Source organism: Camarhynchus parvulus, chromosome 3 (genome assembly GCF_901933205.1).
Source record: "Camarhynchus parvulus chromosome 3, STF_HiC, whole genome shotgun sequence".
NCBI lineage: Eukaryota > Metazoa > Chordata > Aves > Passeriformes > Thraupidae > Camarhynchus > Camarhynchus parvulus.
Window position 1 is genome coordinate 25,370,185 of NC_044573.1, and position 21,236 is coordinate 25,391,420.

Consider the following 21,236-nt stretch of genomic DNA (forward strand, 5'->3'; position numbering starts at 1 on the left):
AGGAGGTTATTAACAATGTCTAATTACAGGTGGGATTTACACTCAATGAGTGTTATTCAGTAATTGTGGGACTGCTGCCTGTATGTGTATCAAATGGACTCCTCAGATGGGATGTTTATCCATTTGCTAGCTTGTCGTGTTTTCTGTGCCTTTATCACTTTTCCAGGAGACATATTACAGCAAGAGCTTTTTTGTTTCGCTTTTCCTTTTCTCTGAGATAATGTCTTTCCTGCTCTTTTCTTTGCTGATCGCTTACCCTGATGGATGAACTTACTGGATTCATCCGAAGTCTAGCTTGTGTCTGATTATGTTACTCTGAGGAGCATGTAAACAAGTAGCATCTAAACAAGCGGCAGGTTGTGCACAAGACTTCAAATAATAGATGTTTTATACATAAACAAGATGAAAACAATGTTGTGAAAACAATAGCTAGAGCTGGGAGGAAGTGGGGAGCATGAAACCTGTTCTGTAAATCCTCTGTAAGTGCACTGCAATTCAAACTGCTGTTCAAAAGATAACCTCCAGTTCATAAGCATTCAGTAGTTTAAAAAAATGCATTCATAATAGGAGTTGTTTGCTTTGTGTAAGGTTTTCCAACGAGCCCTCTTTTAGATTCTGTGCATTTCTTGCAATGTAAAGAAACTGGAAGCAGTTCAGTGTGTCTGTATCTCACAAGCAATTTGTGGGATCAGGAAAAGACAAGCATACCACTTTTTTGTGGATGATTACATTGGAAAGAGATGTTTCACAGTGTTTGCTAGAGTTAAATAGTCTCCTCTGCAGTCAGGCCTTAAGAGCTCATCTGTTTTTCCTAAGTGGTAGAAGTGATAGTTTAGCATTTTCCTGTTTGAAAATTGAAAAAATTAATTAGGCTTGTGATGTGGAAGGAAAGGATAGTTAGGACTCTGCTGTAGTGCCAACGGTGTTTCATATCCTGCTTTTATATAATAGTAAACAATAAATTTATTTTGCTTTTGTTTGGCCTTTGGTTTGTCTTATGCTGAACCATGTCTGTACTATTATCTCTTCTTGCAGTATTTGAGTGTGAAAATAATGGAGGTTGGGTTGTTGAAGATCAATAGCTAGTTTGTAACATTAAATCGAATTGGATGATATCTCAATTTCTTAACTAGAACATACCAAACACAAGGATTTCTAGGCCAGAGAACTTCTCTAAAATATTTAACGAAGTCAAGTATTGTAGCTGTTGTTAAACAAAACAGCTTATTTTCTGGTTTTGACTATTGTCACAGTATTATTTTAATTTAAAGAAAAAAAGATATGCTGTCAGCTTAGCGTATCTGACTTTTGGAGGGAAGGGGATAAGGTTGCAAACAGTTGAAAAGTTTCTCATTATTTTTAACCTGAAGTGAAATGTGCAGTACTTCTGGAGTCAGAAGGGAATAAATACAATTCCAGTATAGTTCAGGATTCCTGAAATTATCTTGTGTGCTGCTGTTGCCAATGCCAGGAAACATAATTTAACATGGTTAGAAAAATGTCACTATGGAAGGTACTCTGCAGTTGTACTTTATTAATTCATATTTGGAAAAAACAATTCCTTGAAAAATATCATTTATTCACAGATGTATTTAACAACCACACTATTTTCAGTCTGAAGTTTTCTGTATTTCTGCATATGTAGAGAGGGAATGTAGGACTCAGTTATTGCCGTAATTCATCTTTTTTCACTGTTCTGTTTTGTTCAGGCTTAGCAAATTCAGATGTGTTTTGTATAAACAAAAACTTGGGGTAGCAATGTCATTAACTGAAGTAACTGATTTTTTGGAAAGGTGTCTTAAGGTTTGTTGAGACTTGAAACCTGATTATGTTGTCAAGTTTGACAAAGACCAGGAAGCTAATGTAGAAAACTTGTTAATAGGTCTCTCCCTATTGTCCCTTCTTCCAAAGGTCTTGTTTGTTTGCTTATTGAAGCACTGTTTTAAACAAGCTCTTGCATACAAAGCACATGTGACAGCTTAGATCTGTCGTGAGTTTTCAGATTGTGCTTAAAGCCTTTTCCTAAACTCAAGTAATGGTTCTAGAATACTGTATTGGAAACTCCATCATCCTTTCCTGCTATGTATTTTCTTTTTAGTAGTCGACATCTTAAGCTACTATGAGTGCAATAAGTGGCGAACCAGGCCTACCTGTGAGCAGCCTTTCTTCTGCTCCGTTCATTTGTTTAAGTTGGTTTTTTCCCAGTCAGTGTTTATCCTTTCCTTTCCCTGAAGTCTGATGCTGTTACTGCAAGGGAGAAACTGAAATAAGTGAGGAGAGGACATGAAAAGTAGTGTTCTTAGTATGGAAGAAAACTGCAGTGCTTCCTGAAGAACTTATTGCATAAATTCACTGGTAACTTCAGCTTATCCAGGGAATACTTGAGTAGGCAGAACACAGAATTCATTGAGGAGTATTTCTTCTTGCTCTCGTCATGGGGATCTGTTTTTTATTCATTTGTCTGTACCTCATTTTATAGATTTTTATCAGCACATACCCTGCACTGCCTTTTATTACCAAATTCTGCTGCCTGCCACTACCTCTGCTTGCCTTGCAGCAGTATCCTGACTCTTTTTGATACTGACATGAGTAAAACCCAACAAGTAAAAACTGACCACTGACATTGCTGGGTGAGATGGGGATTTGCTATTAGACTTCTTTCTCTGTCCTTATTTTTGTTTGTGTTAGGTTTTCGGGCTCATTTTCTCCTGTTGAATCCACTCTTGAGAAGGACTGGGGTTAATGAGAGAAGATTTAGTCTATAGTGTTTTTTCCTGAACTGTGCAAGTTATTGGGTTTATTCACCCTGAATTGTGTAAGAAGTTCTTCAGTTAGTGGAAAACTTAGTGCTTTAGGGATTTGAGGTGTCATGGAATTGGTAGACTTGCGTCAGTGTTGCTGAAGAAGCAAAAATTCTCTTAAGGTCTTTTGATGACTGAGAAGATGTATGTTGAACTGCTTTGTTCAGAGAAGGAAAGTAAGAGTGAGCTGGTATGACCCCAGATTAATTTTTATATTAAGAGGAAAAAAGCAATAAAGCTTATTAGGTCCAGTTCCCAAAAGCTAGTGTCTTCAAAATTCTATAGACAGGAGAGTTCATGTAGCTAGCATGTAATTCACTTGAAGCTTAGCTTCTCCTGTGTTGGTTTCTAGTCAATAACTCTTGCGCTACCTTGGTGAGAGTGCTGGGCACTAGATACATCCACTTCTTTGTCAGCCAGGCACCGCTGTTAGGTTTTTGTAGCTGTTTAAAAACAATGGGTAGAGCACCTTCCTGGAAGCTGAGGCACTTACTGTACATAATGCAGCTTTGGTTTTGTCTCCCATTATGGGGAGTTCGTACCCTCTGCCCAAACAGATGTTTGCTGCATGCTGCCCAGTCCATGAGTATCTGGTATTCCTCTTTTTAAAGGTGGAAGGTCCTTGGAATAGTTTGGTTTTTTCACCACTTCTCAGTGTTTATACAGTACAGAAAAGAGTTTTTGCTAGGCCTTTGCACACACTCAGGCATTTGCTTCTGGAACCCACTCATAATCCTGGCTTTCATTAAGGAAGAAGTTCTTGTGTAGTTACCTAAGTATGTTAGTGCTGCTGTATTTCTGCAGTTTTCTGCTTCTGACCATGTGCAGGATCCTCTTCCTTCTCATCTTGATACTTGGCTGTGTCTCCTCTCGGAGTAAGAGGTGGATAACATGCTTATGTTGGGTACATATTGGCTGAGATGAGAATTTTCTTCTAGTTTATCTTTTTGAATCAACTTGCTGCATCAGGATGTGAGAGCAACTACAGGTGCCAAAGCCGGGTTTGAAACTACCCATGGCAGGAGGTGGGCTTACAGCAGTTATCAGTTCAGCATAGCCTCACTTACTGTAGGACTGCATGCTGAGGTGTTTCAAATGAGGTTCTTGTGTAGTTACTAACATTGCTTCTTGACACTGGTGGTTTTGATACCTGATGGCCTATCTTGTGAATGGAAGTTCTGTATTTACTTGGAATGTTACTGCTGATGAAGACCATAGAGAAGTCACATAACTGTGACAGTGTTAGCAGTGTCACCAGTCATGTTGCAGTCCTAAAGTAAAAGAGCATGGAATTAAATGTTGACATTAAAACATCTATTATAACTAAATGAAAAAGGTCCATCCCCTCTTTTGGATTTTCCCCAAATGCATAGCCTGCAACAGATGTTTATATGACTCCCTTCATAGTAGTCATTCCAGTTTAATTAAATACCAGCACTTGCTGACAAGAATATCTGTAGGTACATGAGAAAGCAGCAGAAACCAAAACTTTGCATAGCAAAGGTCACGGTAAGGAGTTTGTCAGAAAGTTTCTGAGCAAGTCGAGCTGTTTTTCTGTGCTTTTTGTCACATTTGCAGATTTCCTTAGGGGTAGGAGTACTGCCTCAGCTCATCCACGGTGGTGTTTGTCATCACTTAATGTGTAGTTAGACTATCTTACCCACTGCCTGTTTCAAGCCTAGGTTTTGATGAACTGCAGAGGGACTGAACTATTTTGGGTGAAACATGAGTAATGTCATCACTAGTAAAGAATAGAGTTTGCAGTTGTTTGTCAGGCACTGACTGATTCTGTGTCCAGGAGTTTCTGTGTTTGTTCAGTGTTGGAGGTCTCTTGCAATAAGATTGGGAAGAAATTCAAACTGTCTGAAAAGATGGAAGTAATCTGAATTCTAGAAGTTCTTTACGATGAACCATGTTTGAGTTTTCTTGGTCATTTGCTGTTCTTTTCCACTTCTTTCTCTTCTCTTTCTCAGCCATCCGTTTCTGTAATAAATTTTACATACTGTTACAAGGACCAAGTTTTCCCTTTTATAACCTCTGCTGTTTACTGTCTTGTAGCCAGATACCTTGAAAACCAGCCAGAAACTGAATTGTTCGATGTCTGTGTTTCACATGTTGAGACCTGGGTTGTTTTTTTTTTAATGCACAGAGTTCTTGTATCTAGGCTTTGGAACATTTGAATTCTGCAAATTGTTGAGGCATAAGGGATGGTTCCTGTTCACTGTTTCAGACTATGTTATATAATAAAGAAAGCTTTCCATTTCAGTTAATAAAAATGTTAAATACTGCTTTATTTGGATAGCACTATCAATAAGTAGTTTACATAAATCTGTAGAAAAACATTTTTGAAAAAGGTGACTATTTTCAGTCTGCCTGACTTTACCAGGGGTCAGTTGTGCTTGACTGACCTGACTGCCTTCTGTCAAATTACTAGATCTTCAGCTGAGGATAGAGCTTTAGAGATTTTTTTTTTTTATTTTGACCTTAGCAAGATGTTTTGGTGTCCCTTAGCATACTCCTATTTACAGTCTCAATGGGAGGATGACTAGACAAATGAAAACTGGTTGAGGAGTAATTTTAAAGGGTGGCTGGTCAATGGTTCATGCTCTTTCTGAACAGCAGTTACAGCTAGAGCTCCTCAAGGGTCTACTGGCTACTAAATAAAATAGTTTAATGTTAAATGTTTTTGGTATTAAGCAGTAGTTAATTAGAATCTGCCCATTCAGTGGGCTTGGAATAAGCAAGGTATGTTCATTGAGTAAACATTTAATCTAAGAAAGGAAAAATGCTCTTTTTTAGTGTCAAAAATGAAGTTTTAAGAACATTATATGTTCTTAAAGAACATACCAATGTGTCTTGTCTTTCACTTGCCTTTGGTATTCTGAACCTTGAGGAAAAACAAAGTGATTTGTAGAGCATTTGAAGTTACTGGGAAGGGAGGGGTAAAGAAGGAAGTGACCTGTCATCTTGGACACTAAATGTAGACAGTCTCCAGAACAGGCAATGCTTGAGGCAGATTCTTGCTGCAGAAAGAGTATTCTGGTCTGTGAAGGTGTGGTGGGTTTAATTGTTCTACCCCTTCTTGTGGGTTTGGGGGAAACACAACTTTGGTTTCTTTCTTGTAACCAAGAGAGCTTAGGTGTGTTTCTGCTTGTGTTTTGGAAAGATCTGTAGTGGCCAGTAACAGACTTCTTTGTCGTGGTTTCTGTGCTTTAAGATAAGTCAGAATCTCAGCTTTTAGTCTTTCTTTTCCTTTGCATCCAGGATGTGGATGTGTTACTGTAAACAACTGCATTCGTATGCCAGACCTCTCTGTTCTGTCCGCACTGAAATGTGTGTACATACATGTGATTGTGTGCAGGTTCTCCTGTCATAGGGTTTATGTATTCCTGGCTTGGAAATGGATTTGCTTTCATGACATCTGTAAAGGTGATGTCTATTGAAAGTGGGAGTTTTTTGGGAAGTAATGGCCATCAAATGGTTGGTACCTTAGATCACTTCATGCTTTCATTTTTCACAAGTGAAAAGCAGTCACTTGGTGTTTGGCAGCATTGCCATAGACAAGTAGGAACTTCTTGTCTAGCTTGGCCTCTTCCAGTGGTTCACAGAGTTTATTAGTTTCAGTTTAGCTGTAACTATTAAGTGTTTGAGTTAGAGATTTTATTGAATATTGTGGTGAACTAGGAGAAAAGTTGGTCAATTCTTCCATCTTACTACTTTCAGACTCAGAGACTCTTGCTTTATTCACCCCAATATGCGAGAAAGAGTCTCTAAAGTGAATCTTAATCAGAAAGACAAAGATCTGGAAGAAATTTTATTTTTGTACTGCGTTGAAGGTAAGACTTTGGAAGTTGTCCATGATCAGATGACACAAAGCATGAGTACTGAGACTTGGCAAAATGGTACTGTTTCTGAGCTCTTGGCTTGCATCTTATACTATTCCTGCAGAATGCTGTCGCTCTTTACTAACTATTAAATACTTCTGCATATTTCTGTTGAAATGCACTAATGATCAGAGGTATATAAGCTAGCTGTGCCTGTGTTCCTTAACTAAAATAGTCAAGTAGGTTGCTACTTGTAGCTAATGTTTATTGCACCTCTGTCTTTTGAGTAGTATAGGTGTTGCTAATTATAAAACTGATAGGCTTAAGTTGCGTGATATGGAATGTTGTACTAAATTGGTAGTGTCTTAGTAACTCTTGCTTACTTTGTGGTCCCATGCTGAGCTTATTATTGTAATTCTCTGTGAATGCAGAGAGTCAACACACTTTTGAGTAATATTTCAGTCACTTTCAAAATATCAGGAAATAGGTTTGCTGCATTTTGTAGGAAATGGCAGATGCATTTCTTTTAATAAAGCCATAGCTTCAAGCACCTGCACTGTTGTCACCTTTCTGTGAGTTAGAGTACAATTAAGTAGTAGGGAGCCATTAGCACTGTTCAGCAGTGATGCCATTGCCTTCAGCTTACATGCATAGTTTAACAAAATGTTAATAATGTTTGTTGTTTCATTCCCACACCCCTCCCAGGGAAAAGTGGAGTATATATATAAACATTTATATATAAAAACATATATATATATGTGGGGCTGTGAAGCTGATGAGAGGGCTGGAGCACCTCTCCTGTGTGGAAAAGCTGATAGAGTTGAGGTTGTTCAGGCTGAGGAAGAGGAGGCTCTGTTGAGATGTTAGAGCAACCTTCCAGTACCTAAAAGGTGCCTACAAGACTACTGGAGCGGGACTTTTCACAAGGGTGTGCTTTAATGGGACAAGGGATAATGGCTTTAAACTGCAAGAGGGTAGGTTTAGATTGAATATTAGGAAGAAATTCTTACTGTGAGGGTAGTGAGGCACTGGAATCAGTTGCCCAGAGAAATTGTGCATGTCCTGACCCTTGCAGTGTCCAAGGCCAGGCTGGATGGAGCTTTGAGCAACCTGGTGCAGTAAGAGGTGTCCCTGCTTGTGGCAGGTGGGTTGGAACACGGTTATCTTTAAGGTAATTTCCAACCCAAACCACTCTTTGAAGATTTGTGAAGTACGTAGCTATTGCTTTACAGAGCAGGTATTTGCATAGAAGAGAGAATACAAGGCCATGGTCTCAAGTCATAGAAGGGATGTTGGAGGCACTCAGAAGGGGTGGGAGATGTTTTGGGACTGTGTGTAAGTAGCACTTTATATAGGCAGCTGACTGCCTAACGCCAGCTCTTCCGTGTCAGAGGCGTGGAAACCTACTGAAATTGGCACTTGTTGTGCTGCGTTCAGCATCTGTTTGAAAGCTCAGGTCAGCAGTCTTCTATTCACATACCTATTTCTGATTTTTTGTGGCTGGGGGTCTGTTTTTTATGTAGTAGGTTTTACTGAATTATTTGTGTAATCCCCAAGCTAATTGTCTGCTTTTCTTTTAAACTGCTAAATTAATCTGATTCTTTCAGTTGGCATTCTGCAAATGCCGGAATATTTGAGAGTATTCCTTTGTGTGCCATGATTATTTTATGGATTCCTAGTTTGATCCAGAGAGTTTGTTACACTAGTATAGAATACATACAGGTTAAGCTTTATGGTAATAAATTGGGAAGGCTGATGTGTGAGCTTTGGAATGTATAAATAATTTTAAAGTATCTTGACAAGCTGTCGTATAAGTGGGATGCCAGAATATGGTGTTTGCCCCCTTGCTACAATTAATCTGTTTTTTTTAAATGTGTCTTTGTGCTAAGATGTTTCCATCACCATTCAGTCCAGCAAGGGCCTGTCTTGCCACCAGCAGTGTACAGGAGCAGTAGTAACCTTTGGTGGAGCTAGAGATGGTGTCTTAATCTGTATTACCCAAATTTACCTGCAGCTGATGTCTGAAATGATGAGTAGCATAAAGTGAATGCTGAATTATTAACATGCTAACTTTCCTGGAATAATTTTGGCTGTCATGTCTATCATTATGGTACTGACTACCTGTCATGCCCTTAAGCACCTTCTCTAATAATTGATTTCTTGAAAATTGACATGATCTGCTTATGTGTTAGTTTTAACATTCTTACTGACGGAATTCCCCTTTGAATTTTTGCAGGTATAGTTCAACATGTATTGTGATACTGGTACAGTGGCGAAATTAAAACAGTTTTTACTCAATAGCGATATCTGAAACTTCAGCATTGAAATATATATTGCAAATTGAGAACTTAAACTATTGATTAAAAGTGAGTCTAAGTGACTTATTGTGGAATTGAAGTTGCAGAATGAATTGGACATGAAAACCTTGAGTTTTTATGCTTACAAGTTGCCAAGTGGCTGCTTCTTGCCAAGTAGTCTCGTGTAGATGAAAAGTGAAACAGTTCAGATAGCCTCAGTGCAGACACCTGAAAAAGATTCCGTGTGTCCAGGCAACAATATTGGAGCCTGCTGCCAGAAAAAAAGGGTAATGGAAGTTTGCTTCACTCTGCAGTTTCTAGAGATAGTAATTCTTTTAACTAGACTTCTTAAAAAGTTTCTCTAGCCTGATGGAGAAATAGAGCATCCTGTAAAAGGAGAGTATTGTGTTTTCTGAAACAGTCTGGACAAGTCATCTGTGTTCTGAAACATGACTTTCTTTACCATATTATGGATTGAATATCATTTGACTACAGGTGTATTGATTCTGTTACAGTATGGGAGTACATAATTATATATTGTGTAGGATCAGCTGCTTGTCTTCCACATTGGTTATAACTGCCTTAAAAATGCTTTGAGATATGCCTTATCTGAAATGAATCAAATCAGGCTGATTTAGGAAGGTGATGAATCTCTGTTAGCAATAAGGAAATTACTTTCTAAACAAATGGACCCTCTTAAAAATTATAATAGCCTTTACACTTGTACATGCTGATTCTGTTAATAGTAATACAGTGTTGTTACTGAAGTAACTTTGCTAGTAATTAGAAGCAGCATCTTAATCTGGAAGAGAAAAAGGGAAAGAATGTTCTAAAACTGTGAGATATAATGATAACTATGTGTTTTAACAATTCCTATTTGGAGCCTTCAGTTCCTGTATTACTTAAATTACTTCTTTTGAAAGACTGTGTGTGTAGGCTGTGAGTTGACATAACAGATGCCTGAATTCTCTTTCCAAGCTGCATGCTTTGCAGTAAACATTAAACTGCCTATAGCATCGTAACTCTTAATATTTGGCAACTCATGCTACTGGTTTTCTTATGTTACCAATTTAAACTTGCTGGTGATTTTATTGTGGTGTTGAATGACCTTTTTTGCATTTAATTTAACTCCTGATGTATTTAAATTTAGCAAGTGATAACATGGCTAAAAAAAGCTACAAATAGATCTAAGTAGTGTGGCAGAGAATTTATGCCTTCTGTAACTGTCTGCACATCAGTAGTAGCCAAGTTGTTTTTTTTTTTTAAATCTGCTCTGCTGGCTCAGTTTTAGTGCATTTATACCTGAAGACTTATATTAGAAATTGAAGAGAAGCCTTATTTGAGAGAGGGGAAGTCCTTCCACTGGTCATTGGTGTCATATATAAAGCAATAAAACCCCATTCTTATTATCCCTTTTAAATTTGATACATCTTGGTTTCTGTCATTGTCAAACATACCAGCATTAGTGAATTCTTGCTGTATTTTTTGTACCTGGTCCTAACTGAAGTACTGTTATTTTGATACTTTTTGTTTTTCACCCCACTTGGTGGAGTTTAAATTCCTTCTAAGGTTTGGATATACTCGTGGTCACACTTTGGGTTGTGTTATATTGTAAGACAGGGAAAAACCTGATTAGTTGGCATGCGTGTATTGTAATGGCTTCATTCCCCTAATATACAAAATGTGATGCTGTTATGCCTTTGAGAATCTTAAATACAGTCCTAAATACAGGATCTGTGCAGAAAGACATGTATAAACCAGGTTTAAGGGATTTTTGGTGTTTTTTGGTGTTTTTTTTTAGTGTCAGAAACAGCAGAAATTTAAGATACGGTATTGAGGATAAAAAAATTCTTAATTGGCTTCAATGATAGTAACAAGACTTGATTCAAAATCTGACCTGTTCTAAATGCATTGTTAGCTGGTAGGAGCTAGGGTAAAGTTCTCTACTCAGATAAATATTAATTTTTGAGGACTCTGGATTAAAAAAATCACTGAATACTGGTCACAGAGGAATTTGTCAAGGTAGCCATCTGTAGTCTGTTCTTCTGAACATTTCATACAAGGCACTCAGAAGAATATGAATCTTTTGGAAACTATCAGACTTGGACTGTAACCTACAGCTAAAGCATCTTAAAATTTTGTAGTTCCGTCACCTTTGCTGTCTTAGTAATGAAATTATACAATTCTGTCAATTTTCTTAACTCTATATCCTACAGTGCAGTGAGGTTTGTAACAATGGACTTTATTATCCGAAAGCATGTACTTGCTACCAAATTAACTGATCTGAACTCTGTTGCTTTCTCTGATTTTGCTGACAGTTTTGTTGCAGGAGTTTTTTATGGTTTATGCTTAAGGTGGCTTCTTTGAACAGCTTAACTAGAAAGGGCTTAGCTTTTTGTATTGCATAATCAACAGAGGGTTTTTCTTTTCAAGATTTCTTCTGAGCTTGAATAATATTATAGTTTACTAATACTTTTTCTAGGCAAAGGAGTGACAGACTCTGGATGCTCATTAATAGTACTATAGTAGATAGAATGGATGAGACTGAGGTCTGGTTTAGGGACATGCTGTTTTGTCCCAGAGGACTTCAGAAAAATTATTATTATTAATTATAATATTATTAGATGACAGGTGTGGTGGATTCTTTCTCAGAGCATCTGACCAGTGCTCAGGCTGGTTTTGTGGACATTTACAAAATCTAAATAGTCTACCAGTAGTTGTTCAAACATCAGTTTGAAGGCCAGATGTTAACAAAGACAGCAAAGGACAGATATTTTCCAACTGACGCATGTGGTACTGCTACCCAGGTATACTAGCTAGTTATGTGATATTAAATTTGCCTCATGGAGAAGCAGTGTAAAAATGTGCTCAAATGATAGGCACTGCAGTAATAATAAATATGATCTTAGGTTGCCCATGCATATCACTTCAGTGTGTCTGAGCTGGAATTTTGAGTTCCCATCAAGGGGATGAATGATTGTAGACTCTGCCCTTTGCATCAAGGAAAACCACAAACCCATACAGAATACAAACACATCTTTCTCAATTTGTGACTCCTGGATTGCTGTGGAAGGTGTAATATGTATCTAGAACTTGACTTACACTACAGCTATTGTGTAAGGTAAGATAAAAGCTGGTTAGAAACTTTTGCAGGCTTTTCTCTAGAAAGTCCTAGTAGCCCCAATAAATGTGTTTGTTCAGAATAAAAGTCTGCTGTTTACAATGCTCTGTTGTTTCAGTTGAGGATTTTTTTGGAAGAAAACTAACATATGCATGGAATATATTTTAACTGTACTTCCTTCTTCTTAGTTCAGCTAAAGATCAAATAACTGAAAATGAAAGAGTTTTGTACTTAGGTGTTTTTATTAAAGCATGCTGGATGGCTGCACTCTTCAGCCTCCTCTCTTCCTAAAGCTGGCTGTTTGCAAAGCTGCCCAGCATACGTGATGGAGAGATGATTCTACATTTCTCTGCTTGACTTGTGCTGAGCATAACTCTGATCTGTTACAGAAAAATAGAGAAGTAAATGCTTGCCAGGGATCTCCCAGTAGGCAAATGCATATGCACATTCTGAATTCCAGTAAGGCTGGCTTTTGGTCTTCCTTCATCTCCTGCTTGTATAATTCAACAAAGTTTGATTTCCTCATCAGCCAGATGAGCAGTTTCTGCTTCAGGCATTCACTTGTACCATTGTAGCTGTCTGTATGTCTGCTCAGCCACAGAGCATGGAAAGGGAAAGGGCTGCTGAGAGCAAATATCACTTAAACTACCATTGCAGCCAAGATACCCACACAGACATAATGTGAGTTTACTGATCTAAAGCTTACCTGACAGTGAGTCACAGAGAATTCAGGAATTACAGAAGTGCAAATATGTATTAAAGACAGGTCTACAGGATGAAGATTCAGAATATCTTTTCTAAGATGCATCAAAAACCAGCTTTCTGATGCTGTAACTTATGTCCATTGTTTGTGAGGTGATGTTTAAAAGTATAGACCTAATCAGAATGCTAAGCCCATGGTATTTTCAAGCTTTTAGGTGAGTGGGAAATCCTGGTCTAACAGCGTACACCTGTTGGAAATTCATCGTTTAATGGTTTAAATTACTAATTGGCTATAGAACGTTTAACTGCAAGCTTCAACTTGCTTAACTCAACTTTGACTGGAACCCCAAGCAAATTTATTTCAAGACATTTAGCTTTTCAGGAAGTTCTGGGTTTTACTCGTAGAACATGGTGGATGGATACTTTCGCAGATTTTTCAAAACCATAGTATTATATTAAGTGCTTCAAAAAGGATAAGGCACTATATTGCTTCATAGAGTTCTTAGTTTTGAACTTTAGTTAGTTCTCCTTACTTTAACTGATTAATATGGATGTTTTAGTGCAGCTTCCATGTTTGAAAAGGGGGGGAAAGAATTCACCAAAACCCCCCACACCTGCAAATCCATAAATCAAGACTTTGTTCAGTCTTGGTTGATTCACAATAGAATCACAGATTTTGTTCAGTCTTGGTTCTCTATAGAATGAAGAACCACTTAGCAAATGTAGAGAGCATCTTTTGTTACAACGGATGATCAACTCTCTCTGTAGGATGGAAATTGTGCATTGTATCAAGTAAGAGGCAGAAAAGAACTCCTTGTTTAGTTTTGGCTTTGTCATATAGGTACAACAAGGAAGAGCTACTGCATGAATTTGCAGCACTAGTGCATTCCCCTGTGCTCTCACTTTCCCCAAAAACTCAAGTATCCCAGTGAATGCCTCTTTCAAGAAAGGGATGTGACCTCAGGTTTATTGTATGTTGGAAACATGCCCTTGGTAGGTTGCAGTTTACTAGCTAACGTGTGGATACACTGCTGCTCTTTTCTTTCCCACTCCTTCTGTCTCTTACTTCTGCAAAACCTCTTGTGTGTGGGACCCAGCTTACAGTTCGGGGGTACAATATTGGCAGCGGTGGTATTGTGCTGTCATAGGGTGGATCAGGGCGCATCAGATTATAGCTCTTTCTCTTGATGCTCAGTCAATGAGTTGATTTGTTTGTTTGCCTATTTTAAAGCAGCTGTGATTTGATTATCAATGAAAGGTCAGAGTCCAGGTCTAGCTGGTTGTGAGGCAGAATAAACACAGTGTTTTTCTGGTACTTCTCTGGCCGGAGTTTGGAGACTTGCAAAGGACTGGGTGTTGTAGTGGATTTGTTTCAAACATTAGGATTCAGCTTGAGGAACATTAGTGCTTTGCAACCAGCATTATTAAGTATGTATTTAATCATCAGGAAAACCAGCATTTGGTGCCTACACTCTGTAAAATAACATGATAGGGTTCTTCAACTTTCTCTGGACAGCGTCATTTCTTTTTCTTAATGATCTTATTTTTGAGTAGTGAGCTTAGTTCTTTAGCAGTGAATTGCTTATGATGGCATTGTCTGTTTGGTCTTACCTTCTGAAGAAAATCCTGTAACCATGGTCAAATTCAAATGCTTTATTAGCCAGGAATATTTAAGTTTTTCTCAATTAAAAACTATCCTACTGTAGGGTGCAGGTGTCTTAGTGCAGTTTACTGAACTAATTTAGTCCTACTAAAATATTACACATTTACATAGTACGAAGCCTTAAGTAGCTCAAATAAAATGTTTAATACATCTTGTAATTTTGTTAAGCCTTTAATAGGAAGCATTCAGCCTTATTCTTGTGATGTAATTTATGATGAGCAATCTGTACAAGACATTTACATCTGTGTATTGTGAGCATTTTTGGCATTCAGATTGTTAGGAGCTGGATATAGTGGTTATTCCAAAGCTGCATCATGAATGTAAATGTCTTTTCATACTGAGAGCAAACAACCCATGCAGCTTACTTGGAGAGGTAAGAGTCACTACTGTGCAGATTAGGTAGAAGTAGTGTTCCTTCTTTGTTGTGCCATATTCAGGGGTGGAGGCTATATCTTAAGGTGCTTTTGTGTTTTGGGACACTGAATACTGTATTCCTCACTTCTGAGAAGTGAGATAGTGTACCTAGACTTTGTATAAATGCAATCATACTCTGAGGTAAAATGCTCTTAACCCAAAATATCTATTTTGGAATCTGCTCTATTGTTAGCAGCCTTCAGCTTAAAGTGATCCTGGTCTAAGGAATGCTCTCACATCCCCTGTGGAGTGGAATCTGGAAGGGCTCAAGGCTCTTGTTTCTGAAAAGCAGAATGCTCATCTTCCAGGACTGCTTTTGTGAGTTTGCTGCTTTTAAAGGCCACTGGCCACAGAAGCACTGAGGCTCCTGAGCACTTGGTGCATGCGCCTTGTGATGCTCCTGGCTGGGAGGGTGTGCTGAAGGTGGGAGACAGTGCGTGGAGGGAGCTGTGTCCTGGCCACATGCTTTGTGTCTGTGCCCTAAAACCTTGTGTGTTGAAGTAGAGCTATTTTAAACAACTTTGTGAATTTGCACCAGGTGTGTTTAATTTTACTCCGTGAAGTTCCTTCATGTAGAACCAACTTTTTTACTGAAGCTTTTTTTAACCTTCTGGGGAGGGCTTTTGCCTGGTAGTTCAATACAATGATTTAGGATATTTTTTCAGAATTCATTAATGGTTAGTGGATGCTGCTTAAGGTATAGTTACACAATACTTGGAACAAATATGAATTGGCAGCAGCTCCCAGTTCTGCATTTCTGTTGCTGGCACTTGTCTGATCTGGCATTTCCTAAGCTGGTTTGGAGACCTCAAGTGACAGAAAATATTAGACTTTTTCTGGATTAGTTTGGTTCCTTGAACATTCCATCCTATTGTGGTGCGTAAGAAGAGAGAGTTCTGGGGAGAACTCGGGGCTTGCAGTAGTGTAGAGCTACAGGCATGGAACTTCCTGAACTCCTGCAATTCTTCAAAAGGGGTGAAGTGCTCCTTTTGAGCAGTTTTGTGCCTATGACACTTGTTAGTAGTTGAAGAGCACTACTGAGTGTTTGAAAGAGGCGAGCCATAATGAAAGGTTGTCGTAGCTCCATTCCTCCATCAGTGGGCTTAAAGTCAAGGTCAGCAGTAAGTCACCTTTATCACTCAGCTCATCCAGAGTGCTGTTATCAGTTTAAAATCTTCACTGTCACAATAAAACTTCTATTTCCCTCCTGTCCCAGAGAAAGCTGGCTGTTATCCAGAAATTTTCCTACAATATTTCCTTCGACCAGTGTATTCTTAAGACAAGTTCTGTAAGATGCAGTGGTTTGTAAGATTAAATATGTAGTCCATGATTCGTGGAGGATTTTGGGTGTTTGCATCCTGTTCAAAACAATGGGTAGATGCTGTTGTTGATCCACATATCTGAATTGTTGGTTATTTACTACTTTTACATTTTAAGGTGAATTTCTACTTAATTTTATAGAAACTTTTTTTAAAGAAATGTAATTATTTGTATTACAGAGGATCTGAAATACTTTTGCAGTTGAGGCTTACTGCCTTTGTTTTAACTCTTGTGCATTTTAACATCTAAGGAAGCAGGATGAAGAGCTCACAAATCACACATGCTGCACATGGTGGGTTTAAGTCATGTCAAACACTCAAGGAGTGTACTCTGTCATCTGAGTAGGTGAATAAAATTAAGACAGCACAGTGATGCTAGCAGGCCTGCAAAAGCTATTCCTTCTGTTACTGAATTCAGGGACTTGAATGGCAGGTAATATGCTGATGACTTTTTAAGTGCTTGTCAGTGTTGGTGAGGGAAATAGAGAAAAATATTAATCTGATTCTTTGTTAGCATAAATTTTGAATATGGTGTTTAGAGAGTTTGCTGAAAGGTCTTTGCACATCCAGGCATGGCTTTAGTTCAAACACTTCTATTTAGGAAAAAGTTGTATTCATGAAAAAATTAATGTACAAATCTGTTGTACGCCATCTGGAGTAACTAACTACTTCCTTTGTTTCTTTCTAGGAAATACCAAAATAAAGCAGATGTTGTGTTCTGTACTGTTATCTCAAGGTTTTGCAAGTCATTCTGTTACGTGCTTCTTGGCAGCAGGAATGTAAACTAATTCTTTCAGTGCTGAACTAGAACCTTGACAAGGTTAAAATTACAGGTAAGAAGGAATTCTACCACTTGGAAATTTATGGGAAATTTTGACTGTGTTTTTAATTTGCAATTTGTAATTGACCATGGATTTAATGGAAATTTCTGAGATTGGGTAAAATGATGTTTTTTCTTCTTTAAATGTATTTGAGTTTTGCTTACTGTTATTTTTAATAGGGAGGAAATACAATTTCAGGTACAGCTTCTTTCTGTTACAATACAAAGCAGTGTTAATAAATGGGGGACAAGGAATAGTAATTTTTCACCACCTAAAATGTCTGCTGACCAGATTTTGGAGAAATGATGTTCTCACATTGAAGACTGTATAGTGTCAGTAAAAGTCATGAAGTGTTTTGCCTACTATGTGTTGAGATCAGTTTTCTGTCTGCATGTGGCTTTTTTCCTTACAAGGTCTGTATTTCCTTAAATGCACTAACAGCAGCAGTGCTACTTAAATTCCCTGTTTTAATCAGTTACAGAAAATCTCTAAATTTCCCTTACAAGGTTCCCTGAAGCTCCAGCTTTTGAATCACCTTTCCAAGGGTAAAGGTTGATGGCTTTTTCCAGGTCAATGAAAATGTTCTGGCTGCTGGTTTTCTGTCATTAACTTTATCTGACGATGACTGAGAACTCTTGTCGCACTCTGTCACCTTCTTCTGAACTCATGTAGAGGGAACTCAGAGTCAATGTTCTTTGAGTCCTTTTGAAAAAAAAGGATAAATACAATGCTGTAAGACCATAGTAATGGGAAAAAATCCCATATCACCACAAATACCTGTGATAGAGATTGCATATTTTGGGTTGTATGTTTCTGAAAGGTTTAGATCTGTTTTTAAACTGGGACTATTTGTTTTGAAGACTATCCTTGAAATGGGTTTATTGCATGCGTCTGTCTTCAGGATTATGATCAAATGAAGGTTTTTGAGTCTTGATTACACATTTTAGTGTCTTTGACAGGAAGAGTTGTCTCTTTTCAGTAGTGGCAGGCAGGAATCATCTGGACTGTTGGTCTGAAGCAGTCCTGTCTGTCTTACTCTGAAGTTCAATAATGGATAGGTTGTAAATCAGCAACAGGTTTGTGCCAAGGAAGTGGTGCTGGTTTTTCTGCTGCTAAAATGAAAGAGAGGTTTCAATGTGGTTTTTTTGAGGGTTTTTGTTAGTGTTGTGTTGATTGAATGCTTGTACTTATTTTGCAGTGATGTAACATGCTGAAAAAAGGCACAACCTTTTATACTGACTGTGCAAGTCACACTTTATTTCAATGGACCTTTAGCACTCATCCAGCCCAACCCTTATGTCTGACTTCCTCAGATTTTTGTGTGAATCAAGAAACCAGCCCTCAATTCTGTAAATAAAGGTGTATTGTTTTACTGTGGTTTTGCAGACCTGCTGCAGAACACTTATGCTGGTGTTTCAGACCTGCTTAGGAATAATTCACAAATGATATGAACAAGTTATTCATTGCTGCCCTATTCTCACAAAAGTGTGTCTGAAACTTTTTGTAAACAGACTTTGAAAAAGGTGAGAAAAGTTGTCTTAAATGCCTATATTTAGAGCAGAGGAGAACTCACTCCCAGTGACATGAAGTGTCATGCTAATGACACATTTGCACATTTAAAATTCTTCAGTTTTAATACCATTAGTGTAGTGGATAAATTTTGGTTCTTTTTCTTCCAAAATGTGAGATGCCATTTCTGTAGTAAAAACCTGGCTGCTGTTTGTTAGATTGAGTTAAATTTAGTTTGCTCCTTTTCAATCATCGAAGTACTTGGTCCTTTATTGAATTTACAGAACTAAAACAGCAGTTCTGCATAGAAATAATTTAAAACTTTATTTGTGAAGGATTAAAAACTTTTATTGTGAAGGATTTATGCTAAGCTAATTCTTTGTAATATCCAAGTGCCCCCTGTGCATCTGATTTGAACAGCCCGGTAAAGAAGTGAGAACCTGCTTATTGGCTACTGGAAATATGAACAGGTATGCACAAGGAATTTCACCAATTATCATAGGATATGAGTCTTGTCATAGTGTGGTCAGTAGGGATAGGCAGCAGTACGGTGCAGACTTCCACGTGGTTTAATAAAGGCACGCTGAGTTGCAGGGTTTGAGTTAAGGACAAAATGTGATTTTAAGGATGATAAGCCTGCACAGGCAATATCTGAATTAACCAGGTAGGCCTATTTCACTGCAGTGCCAGTGCACCAAATTTCTGTTCCAAGAAAATGGTACAAGAGCATGAATGCTGACTTAGGCTGAGCTGTCTTTACTTTTAAAGACTTTAGCTTCCATCCTGCTCCTGGGCAGGTGCTGGCAGCAGGAGTCTGCTTTGTACTGTGTGCGCCCAGCCTTGTTGTGTTTGCTGAAGCAGCCTGGATATTTGCCTATTGTTACCTGTTACTTTTTGTGTAGTTGTTCTGTACCTCAGATAAACCATTTGCAGGTAACAAATGGGATTGAGTTTCCCAGTCTCCTTAGTGTTTGGAAGAAGTCTTGGTAAAGCAAAGCTGAATGTGTAACCTGAAAACCTAAGATGAGTGACATTAAGACATTGACAAGGGTAGTCTCTTTCTTACTGAGAATGACACTGCATACTTCTTCAGTTAAGTGCCTGGCAGTGGTGCTAATCTGAGCTAAGGGCTGCTGATAATCAGAAGTCACACTGGCAAACATGGAATTCTGTGTAGCTAAGAAAAGCACTGCATGTTTTTTACAGTTTTCATTTGGCCACAGAACTGTGTGAAATTGTCTTTGCAACTTGAATAAAAAGGAAGCTGCAATATAAAGGGTCTGTGACTAAAAAATACAGCAACCTGGGCACTGATGATCTTGTACTAAGTGCAGTAGTTAGAAAGCTAGATGCAGAGTCTACTTTCAAGATTTCTGTGAAGTTCATCTTGAATATCTGAGGTATGATCTCTAACTTTGTAGCTGTTGAGCTGCATTCCAGGAAAATAAGAAGCCTCAGCATAAAGTATGCAATTTGCCCATGGGAGACAGATGGTTGTCACATAAACTGTGCTGTAAAATCTGTAGTTAAGTAGCATCATCCATATTTTAGTAAAGTGCAAGAAAGCAGACTATAAAACTAATCTCTGAAAGGACCACAAGCATGTTTTTCCTGTGTTAACATAGCTAGAAAGGTTGTAGCCCTTAACCTAGCTCCTGGTGCTCCTTTCTATTTCTTTGTCTTTTCTGTTGAAGGTTACAGCCCCCTTGGATCTGCTGTCTAAGCTGCTGGCTCCCAAACCCACTGCAATCAAAGTCGCAAAGTTTCAAAATACTAAAGCTAACTTTGCATTTCTTCAGTGAAACAGTTCAAAGAGTAAGGGCAAAAACACCTCAGCCAGCAGTTTAGAAAGAAAAGAAATTTCTGGCACAATGTAGTGATGAGTAGCTGAGGCAGGGCAGAAGCATTCATGTTCTCAGGTACTGCTACTGACATTGAAAATAGGTGTGAATATAGAGCATTAAATTATGCCTGTGATTGGTCTGGAGGCACAAAACAATTTGAAGTAGCTGAAGTTCATTCTGAAATCCTCATGTCCTTTGTAACTTGCTGGTTTAAAGGTAGTGTGGTGGGGGAACGTAGTATTTTGTTTATCTTTGTTATTTGTTCTTTTCCCCAGCTGTTGTAACAATGTTGTGCTGAATTTAATATAAAAATTACAGTTGTAGATCCTAGGCATGTATGTTACCTGGTAGTAGGGATGGCCTGCAAAATTTTTTTGAATTCCTGGTTTAGAAGTCTCTTTGGCTTTATTCTCAACATCCTGGCAGAAAAAGTTTTTGGTAGGAAGCTCTGTATTGGCATTTTGTGTTGATACTTATTTTCTTTCTGTCAGTATCTCTGGTCAGCTGACATCCTTCCTAAAGCCAACACCCATGGCCACAGATCACCTAAAACCAAACCCAAATCCTCCAGATAAAACCCAGGAATGGTAATAACTGCTCTTCTGTATAGTTCATTTTTAAGTGAAAATAAAATATTCAGATTTTACTCTTGCAGTAATTTGTTTGGCAGTATTTGTGGCTACGTAGTTAGAGTAGCTGTTACAGCCAATCTCCAATAACTACTGGCCTAATGTAAATTCCTGTAGTGCCAGTATTTTTAAGGTCAGTAAGTTAGAAGCAAGACTAAGTTTTCTGGGATCAAAAATCAAAACTGTCTGCAATGTGTGTAGACAGATGTACTATGTAAAATCTATATGTCCACATAACACACACTAGAGAGAGACTGCAAGGGAGATGCAGAGGAGCTTTCTACCAAGACTA

The 21,236-nt window shown here is 38.2% G+C and overlaps 1 protein-coding gene across 4 annotated transcripts in view; it reads left to right on the forward strand.

Annotated features, from left to right (window-relative positions):
- PPM1B (protein phosphatase, Mg2+/Mn2+ dependent 1B) overlaps positions 1 to 21,236 on the forward strand; it is a 59,795-nt gene that overhangs the window by 7,988 nt on the left and 30,571 nt on the right. For 3 of the 4 annotated variants that reach the window (XM_030944336.1, XM_030944333.1, XM_030944335.1), the window contains exon 2: positions 16,830 to 16,974. The gene's annotated coding sequence lies outside the window, so the exon portion shown is untranslated. Of the gene's footprint in view, positions 1 to 7,408; positions 16,975 to 21,236 lie in introns of those variants that run through there. The other variant, XM_030944334.1, reaches the window with a different exon arrangement.